The 15530-nt window shown below is 34.5% G+C and overlaps 1 pseudogene; it reads left to right on the top strand.

The window, feature by feature from the left end:
* The first annotated feature begins 10655 nt into the window (after nt 1–10655).
* On the top strand, nt 10656–14881 carry LOC112661678 (hydroxymethylglutaryl-CoA synthase, cytoplasmic-like; annotated as a pseudogene).
* The last annotated feature ends 649 nt before the right edge of the window (nt 14882–15530 follow it).

The following is a 15530-nucleotide window of genomic DNA, read 5'->3' as shown; positions in this document are numbered from 1 at the left end:
AGTATAAACAATTCAGACAGCAAGAGTAAACAATACAAAAATATTTGTATTATATATTTAAATTGATTTGCAGTTATGGATTTATATTTATTGTAATATGCAACCTGTTCTAAAGATGTTGCAAAAACTTTGATATTTAAATATTTATCTTTGACTACTGTTTAAGATTATTTTCATATTTTATGTGATAATAATGTAAGGACCTCAGGTTAGAGTGGGTACAATACATGCATAGTAAACTACATCCAGGCAGTTTTCTTAACCATCAAGCTCAAGGCAACTTCTTTCAAGAAGGCTTTCAAACTTCAAAATGTAAATGAAAGCTGGAGAAGAAAATTTATTAAGAAATAGAATCTAAAATGTCAAAAATTATTTGAAGAAATCAGCAGTGACCACTGTTACTGGCATCACTTTGCAATTAGCGGTGACTCATGATTATGCACACTCATTTGCCTGGTTCCGTTGATGTGCCTTTGAAAGACTGTGTTCAAGTATTATGACTGCAATCAAAGCTGCTATAATAAAGAAGAGAGCATAGAAATTTAGATTTGAATATGGAACATTGTATTTGGAGTAAAATAAGTAGAGTATTTATTACCTGTGTGAATTTTGGCAAACTACTTAAATTCTCTTAAAATGATTTAAAATTATCACCTTCCACCTGGTCAGAAGGCTAGAATCAAAATGGCAAGAAATAATGAGTATTGATGAGGATGTGGAGAAAATTCATTTTCTTCCCTGTATACTATTGGTGGGAATGTAAATTTCTACAGCCACTGTGGAAAACATTATGGAAACTCTTCAAATAATTAAAAATAGAAGTAACATATGATTCAGTAATTTTGCTGCAGGGTCTCTACCCAAAGAAAACAAAAACACCAATTAGAAAAAATATATGTACCCAGGTTTATTGCAGCACTTTTTTTTTTTTTTTTACAACAGCCAAGACACTGAAGTAGCTCAAGTGTTCATCTACATATAAATGGATAAAGAAGGTGGGGTATGTATACACAATGGAATATTACTCTGGCATAAAAAGAATGAGATATTGCCATTTGCTACAACATGGATTGACCTAGAGGGTATCAATGCTAATTGAAATAAGTCAGTCAGAAAGACAAATACCATATGTTTTACTTACATATGGAATCTAAAAAAAAAAAACAAAAAAAAACAAATGAGCAACAGAGAAACAGACAAACCAAAAAATAGACTTTCAAATACAGAGGACAAACTGGTGGTTGCCAGGGTGGCAGTGGGTAGGGGTACTGAGTGAAATAAATCAAGAGGATCAAGAGGTACAAACTTTCTGTTATAAAATAAATCATAGAGATGAAAATCAGCATAGAGAACATAGTCAATAATACTGTAATAAAATTGTATGGTGACAGATAGCTACCAAACGTCATGGTGAACACTGAGTAATACATAGAATTATTGAAATATGTTGTACACTTGAAATTAATACAATATATATTAATTATACTTTAATAAAAAACTAAAATAATTTTCTAGTTTTAAATTTGAATGAGATACCTCACAGTATTGTTCATTAATATCAAATGAAACAATGGAATAATTTAAAACTTATTATTTGCTAAAAATATTATTCTAGTATCATTTCTATTTTAAGTAAGGTTACTTAACAAAGAATATTGATATTTTTATAAACCCAATAACTGCTTTTGGCATGTTGTTTAACCTGATACCTATTTATATACGGGTCAGGCACTGTGAACACAATCATTTCCTTGATTTTAAACATTTCAGAGTTCAAATTTATCTTTCAGCAAATATTAAGCACCTTGAGAGTAAATATCACATTTTTATGCTGATCACAAAATTCTTGTAATGCTATACACATTGTTTATGAAAAAAAAAAGAAAAGAGAGAGAAAAATAAATACATGGATGAAAAATTGTCTTTAAAAGACAACTGCAAATATCTGATAGCAAACATTAATTTTACATTAGAGAATATAGATGCCTAAAATATTTTTCCAATATACATAATACAAACATAAAATTAAAAATAATCACTCAAAGGTTTAAATTATTTGTATCTTATTTTTCCAATTGTGGCCCTATTAAGGGCTAGCTTATTACATGGATGTTGATTCACCTTATTTGGCTTCATAGGCTCATAGTGAGAACTACTTTATTTTTACTTATAGTTTATATTTATATTTTTCCTAAAAAAGAATTCTTAAATCTGTTTGTGGGATTATTTCTAACAAGAGCAACTCTCAGCAAACAGTAAACCTAATCAGAATAGAAACTCTTGCTATAGTTCCATAAGCTATATTGAAACACTCTGGATCACTGCTTGCTATATAATCCTCTTTCACCTGCATATCAAGGATATACTCCTCACGGAAGTATACGGATTAATAAAAAAGTCATTAATAGTATCTTCTGTATGCTTCCTTGTTCCACAAACTTCAGTAAGAGATATTTTTGTTATTACTTAGAACCTTTCCAAAAGGCATACAAGTAACAGCAATCTTAAAGATAAGAAAACTAATTCAAAAGGATTAAAACTTTACCAATATGATGTCAAGTATTTGCTTGAAAAGTGAAAAGTCAAAATGTTCAATTCGTTGTTTTGTTGGGTCAGCAGTAAAGGTAATGAACAAACAAGTCCTCAATAAACTGTTTTTGAGAAAAGAGATTTTCTTGATGAACACCATTTTAAATCATGACATCACATAAGGACAATAGACCAGAGCAACATAAAAGAATGAAATGGCAGAGTCCTCCACGGAGACCATCGGTTCCTTAGAATAAATAGAAAGGCAACCATGGAAGTGCAATGTCTGCTTAGGATATAAAGTAGTGTGATTTCAAAAACTCCACACTTAAAGAATTTTTTAGCATTCATATATTCAAGTGAATTTTTCACTTTGTATTCTTTCACATCTGTTTAAAGTTTTGTATCAGTATGACAGATTTTTGACAAATTTTTCTTAAAAGAAATTTTATTAATTCATTGTTGACATTCTTAGACACAGGTTATTATTTTCAGTGAAGTCATTTCAGATCATCTTTCCTCAGAGTTTAACGCCCTAGTTTATGATCCTGAGCTCAATCACTCAGCATCTTCTGGTCACTTCATCAGGTTAGAACAGAGTCATAGACTCTTTTTTTTTTTTTTAAGATTTATTATTTTATTATTTTAGAGAGAGGGCATAAGCAGAAGGGGCAGAGGGAGAAAGAAAGACTCTTAAGCAGACTCCACGCTGAGCACATAGCTTGATGTGGGGCTGATGTGAGCAGAAACGAAGAGTCAGATGCTTAACCAACCGTGCCACCCAAGCACTCCAGAGTTATAGACTCTTAAAACTAGAAAGGAAAATACAGATTATCTTCTCCCACAACCCTTCTATCTTCTCTCATTAATGGTAGAATACTTTTCCAAACTACTCTTGACCACCTTCCAAGTAGCAATATATGAGTATAGTGTATTCATAATTCTTATAATTTATAATCTATTAATACATTACTCTTTGTAGTTAGAGATCCTTTTTTTTTTTTTCTCCATTCTATTTTATGACACTTTAACTTAGGTAAAAGACAGTTAAGAATGATGGGTCTCAAGCTTCCACACATCCTGTGTGAACACAGAAAACGCTAGTTATAGGCATCCATAACTTCTTATTTCTGTTTGGAGGACATCAATTACAAACACAGTTTAGTCTCAAAGTGACCTCCATAGCTCATAGGTAGAGTATAGAAATGAAATCAACAGCTGACTTTTTGTACTTCCCTTGATAATCTCCTCTTAATACATACCTCAAAGACCACCCTAGATTTAGGTTACTTTAATTCTAGAGAGATGCTACTGGTGCACCTTCTTCCCATTCCTAAGAATTATTTCTACTGTAGGCTGTGGCAAATCATATTACTTCTTATAAAATTTACCCAAGCCTCTAACTGCAAATAGCAAATGTTCAGAAGAGCTCAAATATTTGAGAAGATCATTCATCTCTTCCAATTTTTTTTTCTTTCTGGCCAAGTCTTGAATATCTTTGTCTTTTTGTGAGCACAGAAAATTTTATATGGTTGACATGTTGCACATCAGGTTTTCATGATGGTAACTAATAAAATGTGTGCTTATCACATGCCTGGCATTGTGTTAGGATTTTATCTCAACAATCTCACCCAAAATCCAAATTAATTTATTATTTTATTTCTATTTGTAGTCCAATTTTATTATTGAAACTTAGAGGTGTCAAGGAGTTATCCAATGGATACACAACTGTAAGTTGTAGAGTTGGATTTTGTGGTTAGCATTTCTCCTTTCCGTTCTCTAGCTTTTATTCACTTAATTCTGAGTGAAATACTTTTTCTTTTTAAGACTTATTCATTTATTTGAGAGAGAGTGTGTGTGTAGGAAAGGGGCAAAGGGAGAAAGAGAGAATCTCAAGCAGACTCCCCACTGAGTGCAGAGCCCAACATAGGATTCTGTCTCATGATCCTGAGATCATGATCTGAACAAAATCAAGAGTCCAATACTCAACTAACTGAGCCACTCAGGTGCCCCTGAGTCAAGTATTTTTAATTAAGAAGTTCACACTTTTTGGGGAATTGGGCATATTCATCTTTTGTACCTTCTAGTAGAAGTGTTTGTGTCAATATTTGCAAATATATGATTTTGCTCTCATATTTTTCTTTTGTTTTGTATTGTTCCATTTTCAATATCAAGCACTTTAGGAAAACTGCTTTCATCCTTATAAAAGCAACATATAAGTATTCATGTAAATTTCAGAGTAGGTGGGGAGTGGTTGTCTCAAAGACCTTGTTGGATTTATTCAGTATTTTTTAAGATTGGTTACCTATAAAGCCTGTAGACATACTCTGATTTTGTGAGACATCCTAAGGAGGATGAAAGGAATGTTTCATACCAGTTTAGTAGTTTAAAGATTTAAGAACATCATCATCTGGTTTAAAAGCAAAACCCTAGGGATGCCTGGGTGGCTCAGCAGTTAAGCATCTGCCTTCAGCCCAGAGCATGATCCTGGAGACCTGGGATCGAGTCCCACATGGACTCCTTGTAAGTAGCCTGCTTCTCCCTCTGCCTGTGTCTCTGCCCACCCCGCCCCCAAGTCTCTCATGAATAAATAAATAAAATCTTAAAAAATAAATAAATAAAAGCAGAGCTCTGTGTCCTTTCTACTCTACTCTGGCAATATTTAGAGTAGTATGTTCCAATGGATACTATGTAATAATTAGCAGATCTCTTTAAAAAGATGGAAGGGAAGAATGTGGAAAATAAATATATTTAGTCAATTATGTACTAATCATGATTTTTTTTTTGCATTTTCATCAGAACCTTTAACTGTGTTAACAATTAACAAGGAAAAGAGTAAAAATACATGAAGGGTTTCCATAATATATTTGACCATGTGGCTACTGTTCTATTGACTACATTTAGGACATGCAGTTTTAAAGAAGAGGATAATCTACTTTCTTCTTTTTTTCTCAAAAAAGAATTTGGAATGAGTTACCTTCCAAAAGAAAACAGAAACAAATTAGAATTTGAAATAAAAAAAAAATCAAACCTAGATTTAAAAAAAAAAATTACATTGAGAGGAAAAGTTGAAGACAGTACTGCCATAAAGGTCCATTTCTGGATTAGACTATGATAATTAATGGTATAGAAGTATATAATTTCTGTGCTTCAAGAGAGAAGACAGCAGACTCAACATATCAACCAAACTGATTGGTTATTTGAAAAAATAAACTGTGTATTTTAAGCATTTAACATTGATTAAATTAGTCAGGAGACATGAGAACCCTGGTGATAAATAGAGATATTCAACATAAAGGTAAATCTAAAATCTAAATGAAAGATCTCACATAACTGGCAAGGGCAAATTTTGGCTGTCAATTTTGTCAAATGTTATCCCAATTTTCCAAGTAAAATAATATTGTATTTACTGTATACTGGTAAGTAAAAACTAATGTGATTTAAGAGAGTGTCATTTAAAAAATATTAAAACCAGAACCTTCCCTTCATTGCTAACATCCTTGACTCTCAAATTTCACAATGGACTCACCTAAAAATAACTCAAGATTTTTTTATGGTGTTAAATTTTGCAATATTTAATATTCTATTCTTACACACGTCTTCCTTGTTGAATGTCCATAGATTGTTTACTGAATATCATTTTGTAGCTTAACTAGAATGCTCTACATCCAAATCTCAGGTCAAAGTTTTCTAGGAAAATATATGTTAGATTTCAATGTTTGAAAAGTAATGAGTGTCTCATACTGTTAGCTCAGTTTTACTTGACAATGTTTTTTTGTTAAACAAAAAAAAATGGCATTTTTTTTTGTTAGAATTAAATAATCACAGGGGGAAATATAGTGACCCAAATAGGTATAGTTTCCAGCCAGCTGAACTAGAAAGGTATAGTAATTAAAAAGGGTTTTGCAACTAAAATCTCCTATTATTTATAAAGGTATGCAGATTGAACATAATTAAACATGAGGCTAAAATACTAGGAACTGGTAAGAAGAAAATGCATATCCATCAGTTTTCTTGTATCTACTCTGATCCAAATAGAGCCTGCATGCAAGACAAAAATAGAAACTCTATTCCAAATTGCCAAAGTAACTGTTTGCCAAACAGTTTCGATTAGTGCAAAATGATCCAATTAATGTACCCCACAAAGGACTAAGAACAAATACCAATATCAAACACAGCTACAGAAAGAAATCTTTGAAGTGGCTGTTTTGAACAGACTATTAACAACATGAAATTTAGCTGATGTGTAACCAACAGATGCTAGTGCTTGAATACAGCAAATAAAAAAGATTGCTTTGCTATTAGGAAGGTAGCATAAATATCCCCTCTATGTCACTTAGTGCTGCCTAAAGACTCAAGGAAGAAGATTCTGATTTTCTTTGGGTCTTTTAAAATTATTCTTATTTCTGTTAAATTAATTGGTTAATTAGCGAATTCTTTAATTTTAGTTGGCAGTATGCTAAGTGAATATTGGGATATGAATAAAGGCCATACCATTTAGTCCTTTTAACTTTCTGGAAACAAAAAGAAGAAAAAAGAATGCAAACACAAATGTACAACCACAGTAATTGCTTCTGTGAGAATAAGAATGAAAGATGTTTCTCTTCCTTCATTCAAATAATTCCTTTTAGATATCTGCAGTAGAGATTTCACTTTGCAATCAATGAAAACATCTGGTTTAGAAATGAATCCTTGAGCACAGGGGCATTTAGGGCAATGAAGTTACTATGTGTGATACTGTAATGGTAGATACGTGGCATTATACATTTGCCAAAACCCACAGGATATAAAATGCAAAGTATCTTATGTAAAGAGTTAATGTAAACAAGGGACTTTAGTTAATAATGTATCAGTATTGACTCATTGATTGCAGCAAACAAGCAGATTAATAAAAGATGTTAATAATAAAAGAAATGGAGGATGAGTGAGGAGGTATATTGAACACTGTATTTTTTGCAAACCTGAAACTGCTCAAAAGAATAAGGTCTATTAACTTAATAAAAATTTAATCCTTTCTAGTAAATATGCACTTTGGTGGATATTACACAATATGGGCAGACTCAGTTTATACTCTGGATTATGTGGCTTCATTGATTGTTGCACTGCTTAGAACTTCATGAATGTGGGCACCTGGGTGGCTCAGAGGTTGGGCTTCTGCCTTCAGCTCCAGTCCTGATCCCGGGAGTCCCACATTAGGCTCCCAGCAGGGAGCCTGCTTCTCTCTCTGCCTATGTCTCTGCCTGTCTTGTGGAAAAATAAAATCATAAATAAATACATACATATGTACATACATACATACATACATACATGAATGTGGGTAGTTCAGACCAAAAACATTCCAGAACTTTGCTCAGAAATACTAGATTTTAGTAGGTATTTCAGCATTCATCTTTGTATTAAATTTCAAAATATGTTTTCTTGGGCCTTTTTTTTGTTTTACATTTATAAGACATATAACTTGCTATGAACTGAATTGTGTCCCCCCCCAAATTCATATGTTGAATTCTAACTCTGTTTAGATGGCATTTGAAGATGGGGCTTTTGGTATAGATGAGGTCATGAGGAACCCTCATGAGAGGATTAGTGCCCCTATAAGAAGAGATCCTAGAGAGTTGTTCTCTCTGGCATATGAGAACACAGCAAGAAGGAGGGCTTCTGCAAGCCAAGAAGAAAGCTATCACTAGAGCATGATATGTTCTATCTATATGTTAGCATCCTGATCTCAGCCTTTCAGTTTCCAGAATTGTGAGAAAATAAATTTCTATTCTTTAAGCCACCTTGCCCATGGTATTTTATAATGGCAGCACTAGAAGACTAAGACAACATTCCACTGAGTTTAGGGTATATCAGGAGGAAATTGTGAAAGGAGCATGGAGCTCTTAAAATTCACCATATTGGCACACAGACTATCTTTTGAAATAAATCAACTTTGGAACATGATCATTTATTCTATCTTCTTAAATCTGGTTATTTCCATGTTTTGTTTTTTTAAGATTTTATTTATTTAATCATGAGAGACACAGAGAGAGAGGCCAAGACACAGGCAGAGAGAAAAGCAGGCCCCTCACTGGGAGCCTGATATGGGAATTGATCCCAGGATTCCAGGATCACACCCTGAGCAGAAGGCAGACACTCAACCACTGAGCCACCTAGGAGTCTCATGATTATTTCCATGTTTAAAATAAAAGGGTGGGGGTGCCTGGGTGGCTCAGCAGTTTGGCTCCTGCCTTTGGCCCAGTGCACAATCCTGGAGTCCCAGGATCGAATCCCATGTCGGGCTCCCGGCATGGAACCTGCTTCTCCCTCTTCCTGTGTCTCTGCCTCTCTCTCTCTCTCTCTCATAAGTAAATAAATAAATAAATCTAAAATAAAATAAAATAAAATAAAATAAAATATAAATAAAATAAAAGGGTTACCTTGACCAATCTATCTCTAGTCTTGTCCATTCAAGATAGAATTGTTAGATAAAAGAAACAAATTTGAACTTCAGATAAACAAGTAACGAACAATAACAAATAATGTACCATGTAGGGCATGATTATACTAAAAATTTGTTATTGTTCTAAAAATCTAATTGAAGTAGTAACCTGTTTTTCATTGTTGTTGCTGTTGGTTTTGCTTATTTGGTTTCCTTCAGGCAATCCTAATTCAAGTATAATAGTACATTAGTGGTTCTGCAAATGTAGCATGTTTAAGAAGGACCTGGAGGGTTTGATAAAACACAAGATTGCTGAGACCCAACCTGAGTGTACTAAATGTAGGGAGAGCTTTGAGAATTTGCACTTCTATTAAGTTTCCAAGTGATGCTGATGCTGAGAAAACTTGGGATAAGATTGGATTCATGAGCGTTAACATCCCTTTAAACTTTTAATCTCCATTAATCCGTATTTTTCTACCTGCAAAAAACAGTTTATTAAAATCATTAAATCACCATTCAGGATTATTTCAATTCTTGATCTATAAATTTTTTTCTCAAAATATTTCATAATGAACAGAATATTTTAAAGTAATTATAATGACTCTTACTAAAAGAGTTCAGTTAATATTCTGTACACATTCTTGCTAATATTTTCTTCCACTTAGGCCCAGTATAATATTAAATATGCTTTATAAATAAATGCTGTGTTATCTGTAACTTTGACACAATCTTACTTTTTCTCCTTTCCTTTGAGAACAAACTCTCTAATGAACTTTGGAGTTTTACACCTACTATAGTTCAAATAACTCCTGAAGAAACAAATAGCTTTGGTTATACAACAGCCTTAAGCTACTTTGCCTTTTCAGTAAATTTGTATGTGGGAAATACTGGATCTCTATTGAAAAGCTTCTGTAGTCCTTCTTGTTTCTCATCAAGTGTATAATTTGGTCTTATCCTAACCCCTTACTTCACAACCTTGTCTAGTATCTTCTACAAGTCTTAAACATGCCCATGAGAAATAGATCTCATAGAAATAGATGCGCTGTGGCTTCCTGTCAACTTCTAGCCCATGATCTTTTCTCCCTGTAAAAATATGTGAGTCACAAAAAGAAGCTGTAACTTTATCCAGAAGGTAAACACACTAATATGCTTATTTATTTTCAGTTAAAATTAGTATCTTTTTATTTGGAACTTCCTGCCTCCAGTGGCCATCACAGATACAAGACATAGTACATAATACATCAGTATTAGGACCTATATTCTCAAGCCTATGCAACAATTATGTTTATGAACTTTGTTTCTCTATTCAATATTTATATACGATTGATACTTAAAATTCCCTCCATGAATTCTCAGGTTTTGCTTGTTAATGTTTACCTGTTTGATTTTCAGTTCTCCTGACCCCCTCTTGCAACACTTCCCAAATACATGTTTGTTCTTTTCCATGTGAATTTCCTCTCTAGTCATTTGTGAGCAGCAGCATCTGAACAGACTTCTCATCTATAACTAGTCCCCCTACCTTGCATGCTTTGCCTGGTTCCATACTTTTTCAAATTCCCTGGTGACAGTAAAGTACAGATCCATGACACCAACTATCATTGTCCTAGGATTCATAATATGATAAGTATTACTTACATTACTAAAATAAACAGTTCTTTTCAGAAAATTTACTTCTACCAATCCCTAAATATAGCCATGGGTGTCCAATATGGGCTACTCACAGTTGATGGTTTGAATTCTGAGACTTTTAAGAACATTCATTCAAAACATTACTGCAGCATATTGTGGAGGCTGAAAAAAATTAAGGCCATTCCACCTCAAGTTTAGCATTAGCACAAGTACAGCCATCTTAGGCCCCTGTGAATAAGAGCTGAACTTTACAGAAAAAACTGCAGAATGTCCTCGGCAGAGAATCCCATATCAGAAAGGCAACAGAGTTCAGAATTGCCCTCGGCAGAGAATCCTATATCAGAAAGCCCAATATTAGAATGAGAACAGAGCTCAATGCCCTTGAAAGTCCCATATAAGAATGTAAACAGAACTTGAGAAATTCCTCCACCCCTTCTGAAAATCCCCTAAACCAGCCCATAAAAAAACCAGCTATAACCCACTTCGGGGTCCAAGTCCCTGCTCCGCTGTGTCAGGTATACTTGGACCCAAGCTCGAGCTTCCAAATAAACTCTCGTGCACTTGCATCGGTGTTGGCTCCTTGGTGGTTTCTCAGATACATAATCTTGGGCACAACACATATAAATACATATGTGCATATATACACATATAGACTATGTCTATGCATATATATGTATATGTATTTATATATAGTTTTATGGAGTATCTTTATAAGATATATGATTAAAATATATAATAATTGATAATCTCATGTAAATGTTATGATTGTGGATAGATAATTGATCAGTGAGAGGTGTGAATGCTTACATATCATTTCTCTGAAATTTCAGAGATTCATGAGCTACACTATGTAAGAGCTATGTTTCAAGAGCATTGAATACAAATAAACTATATAATATAATGATACATCTTATATAATGCTTCTTCTAAAATAGTTTTTATTTCTGAGTAAGGAGTCTCAATAGTACAACCATCCCAGGATGTCAGTAAAAAAGAAAAAAATAGTAAAAATACTTTGTTGGGGATCAAGTGAGCTTCTAGAAATATGGGAAATGTAGTAATGATAAAAGTTTCTGAGAAGTTTCCTGCCCTATATAAACTAGAAAGCAGAGATCAAGAGCTCAGTCTCTTCTTATGAATAATCATACTATGGCAGGAGAAAAGAAAAAAATAATAAAAAGAAAAGAAATCTATCAATAGAAGCACCAGGAAATCCATGTTGTTTGTAGCCATTAACTGGATTGTTGAATGGAAATGATTTTCAATATTATCAAAGTTATAATAGTTGGCAATAGTTGAACATGAACCATGCAACAAAATAATTGGTTTACAAACACTGTATTATTTTATCCTCAACAAAACCCTCTAAGGAATGTTTAGTCTTGCCCTCATTTTCTAAATTACGGAAGGATAACTCAGAGGCTAATTAAAATTTCCAAGGCTACATGTTCGGAAAGAGGTACACAGTCTTAGAATTTAGATCTTGCCACCTTAACTTCTATGCTAAGTAGCCAAATGGGATGAGTTGAACCTATTCCTGAATATTGTAGAACATAAATTTGTTATTGTGTCACTGGACAATTCTTTCAATTTTCTGCTTAAATTAAGATGTGCATAGACAGAAAATTTTCTTCTGACAGAGTTTTCTTTTTCCTTTGATGCTATTTAACTATCACCATTTATTGGAACACAGAAGCATTTCTAAGGATATGTCAAGAAAAAAAAAAGAAATCCAACACCCAGCACCAGGATCAAACTACAACGAATGTAACAACAGACGGTACCACTTAGTTTAAAGGTCATTTGTGTGCTCGCAAAATACAAGTTTAAAAGGTTAGAATCCATGAAGCTTTAAATAGCGAATCAAAGTTTTGTTTGCATTAGCTTTATTCAGTGTGACTTCCATTCTTTCAATTCACTATAAACCTCTTCAGGAAATTTCTGCTTAGTTTTCTTTCAGAAGAAAGCCCAAAGCAAAGTACCAGAGACATATTTAAAAATTCACTTGTACTCAAAAAAAAAAAAAAAAAAAAAATTGTATAGCCTAACTTAACCCATTGAAGGAAGTTTATTATAACGAATATTACTTTAAAAATATGTTGGCTATCTAGAATAAAATACTCAAAAGTTATTAACTCGTGTTATTTCTTTTAGTATAACTTTCCATGAAACACAAGGTATTTGCTAATTTTATTTTTTTTTTCAAATTGATAGTACTAAAAAAAAAAAACAAAAAACAAATTGATAGTACTGATTTTTCCCTTATAAAGTATTATTTGTAGAACTTCATACACCTATTGACTTCAATTTCCATTTGCTTTCATTTGAAAATTATCCTATAATTAAGGTAAAATCTTCTTTAATTTCCATAATAGATTTGTATGGTTTCAGAAGGCCAAACGTATGTCAGTTGTGACACTGACAAGACCAATTTTATCTCAGTTGTCAAAATGCTGTCTATATTCAAGTCTTCATCCCAATTAAGAAGGGAGTGAGATTCTCTAAAGAAAAAAACATGAGGTACTTCCCTTTCGTGGCTCACTCCCTTTCCACGGCCACCGCCTGGGTATCTTTGGCTCTCTCACCACGCCTGGGCCACTTCCTTTGAATGCAGAAGCCTGCTGGCCAAAAGATGTGGGAATTGCTGCCCTTGAGATCTCTTTTCCTTCTCAATTTGTTGATCAAGCAGAGTTGGAAAAATATGATGGTGTAGATGCTGGAAAGTATATTATTGGCATGGGCCAAGCCAAGATGGGCTTCTGCACAGATAGAGAAGATAGCAACTCTCTTTGCCTGACTGTGGTTCAGAATCTTATGGAGAGATAGCATTTTGTATGATTGCATTGGGCATTTAGAAGTTGGAACAGAGACAATCATCGACAAATCAAAATCCGTGAAGACTAATTTGATGCAGCTCTTTGAGGAGTCTGGGAACACAGATATAGAAGGAATAGATACAACTAATGCATGCTATGGAAGCACAGCTGCTGTCTTCAATGGGGTTAATTGGATTGAGTCCAGCTCCTGGGATGGACAGTATGCCCTGGTAGTTGCGGGAGATATTGCTGTATATGCCACAGGAAATTCTAGACCTACAGGTGAAGTGAGATCTGCTGCTCTGCTAATTGGGGCAAATGCGCCTTTAATTTTTGACCAAGGACTTCGTGGGACACATATGTAACATGCCTATGACTTTTACAAGCCTGACATGCTTTCGGAATATCCTATAGTAGATGGGAAACTCTCCATACAGTGGTACTTCGGTGCACTAGACCGCTACTATTCTGTCTATCACAAAAAGATCCGAGCCCAGTGGCAGAAACAGGGAAATGATAAAGACTTTACCTTGAATGATTTTGGTTTCATGATCTTCCACTCACCCTACTGTAAGCTGGTTCAGAAGTCTCTAGCTCAGATTTTGCTGAATGACATCCTTAATGACCAGAACAGAGATAAAAATAGTATCTATAATGGCCTGGAAGCCTTTGGGGATGTTAAATTAGAAGATACTTAGTTTGATAGCGATGTGGAAAAGGCATTTATGAAGGCTAGTGCTGAACTCTAATCAGAAAACAAAGGCATCTTTGCTTGTGTCAAATCAAAATGGAAATATGTACACATCGTCTGTTTATGGCTCCCTCGCTTCTGTTCTAGCACAGTACTCACCTCAACAGCTGGCAGGAAAGAGGATTGGTGTGTTCTCTTATGGTTCTGGTTTGGCTGCCACCCTGTACTCCCTTGGAGTTATGCAAGATGCCACACCAGGGTCTGGTCTTGATAAAATAACAGCAAGTTTATGTGACCTCAAATCAAGACTTGACACAAGAACTTATGTGGAACCAGATGTCTTTGCTGAAAACATGAAGCTCAGAGAGCACACTCATCACTTGATGAACTATATTCCTCAGAGCTCAGCAGATTCCCTCTTCGAAGGGACCTGGTACCTCGTCAGAGTGGATGAGAAGCACAGGAGGACCTATGCCCAGAGCCCTCCCCCAGCGACGATACTCTGGGTGAAGGAGTAGGACTCATACATTCAAGTGCAGCCACTGAGCATATTCCAAGTCCTGCTAAGAAAGTGCCAAGACTCCCTGCCACAGCAGCAGAACCCCAAGCAGCTGTCATTAGTAACAGGGAGCATTAAGATACTTCTATGAGGTGGAAGACTTCAGTGCGGGTTGGGGTGGAGGGTCTGTATAGGAACAGTTCTGGGAATGGGATGTCTGGGGACAATTTTAAAGGATTACATGTTGTGTAACTTTTTATGTGACTGACATGAAGTATGGAAAACTATCGTATTCTTGGGGGAGTCTCTTTGCTCAATTTGCTCACATGCTTCCTATTGTGGTCCATCCAGTGCTTAATCTACAGGAATAATGTTAAAGGGCTCTGTAAACTTCATACCTCTCTGGCCATTTGTATGCATGAAGCTTAGTTTTTAAATGTGGTATCATGAATCGTGTGCTTCAGGTAAAGAAAGCCGAGGTACTAGTCTCCAATTTTAATTTTTTTAAACACGTAAGACTTTTGTACTTTGAACCAACAAGCTTACTGAAAGTACCTGTGATTTTTGAAAAAAAAAAAAGTTTCTAGTTTAGGGAATGTAGTCTTAAAATGTGGTATGCACAAACCCTGTTTAGAAATGGCAAGACAAATACATTCTTTTTCTATAATTCATAAATCCTAAAGAGGGAGAAAAGTCGGAATGGTTCTGGAAACTGGAATGTTGCTTTAAATCCAGGCCAGCAGTTGCGAGTTATTATAATGACCTCTGAACAGAGAGATGCTAGCATTGAGCAGATAGATGTCTGGTATAGACAACATGGTACACTGGGAAACTATGGACGTAGCTCTGGGTCTGCTTCGGAATCATTGATTCAAGGTGGAGATGGTAATAGAGAGGTGTATGAGGATGTTGCTGCAATCTTTCTTTGCGCCTTATTTTAAAGAATAA

This window comes from Canis lupus, chromosome 31 (genome assembly GCF_003254725.2).
Source record: "Canis lupus dingo isolate Sandy chromosome 31, ASM325472v2, whole genome shotgun sequence".
In the NCBI taxonomy this organism is placed as follows: domain Eukaryota; kingdom Metazoa; phylum Chordata; class Mammalia; order Carnivora; family Canidae; genus Canis; species Canis lupus.
This window is presented reverse-complemented; position numbering and strand designations above follow the sequence as displayed.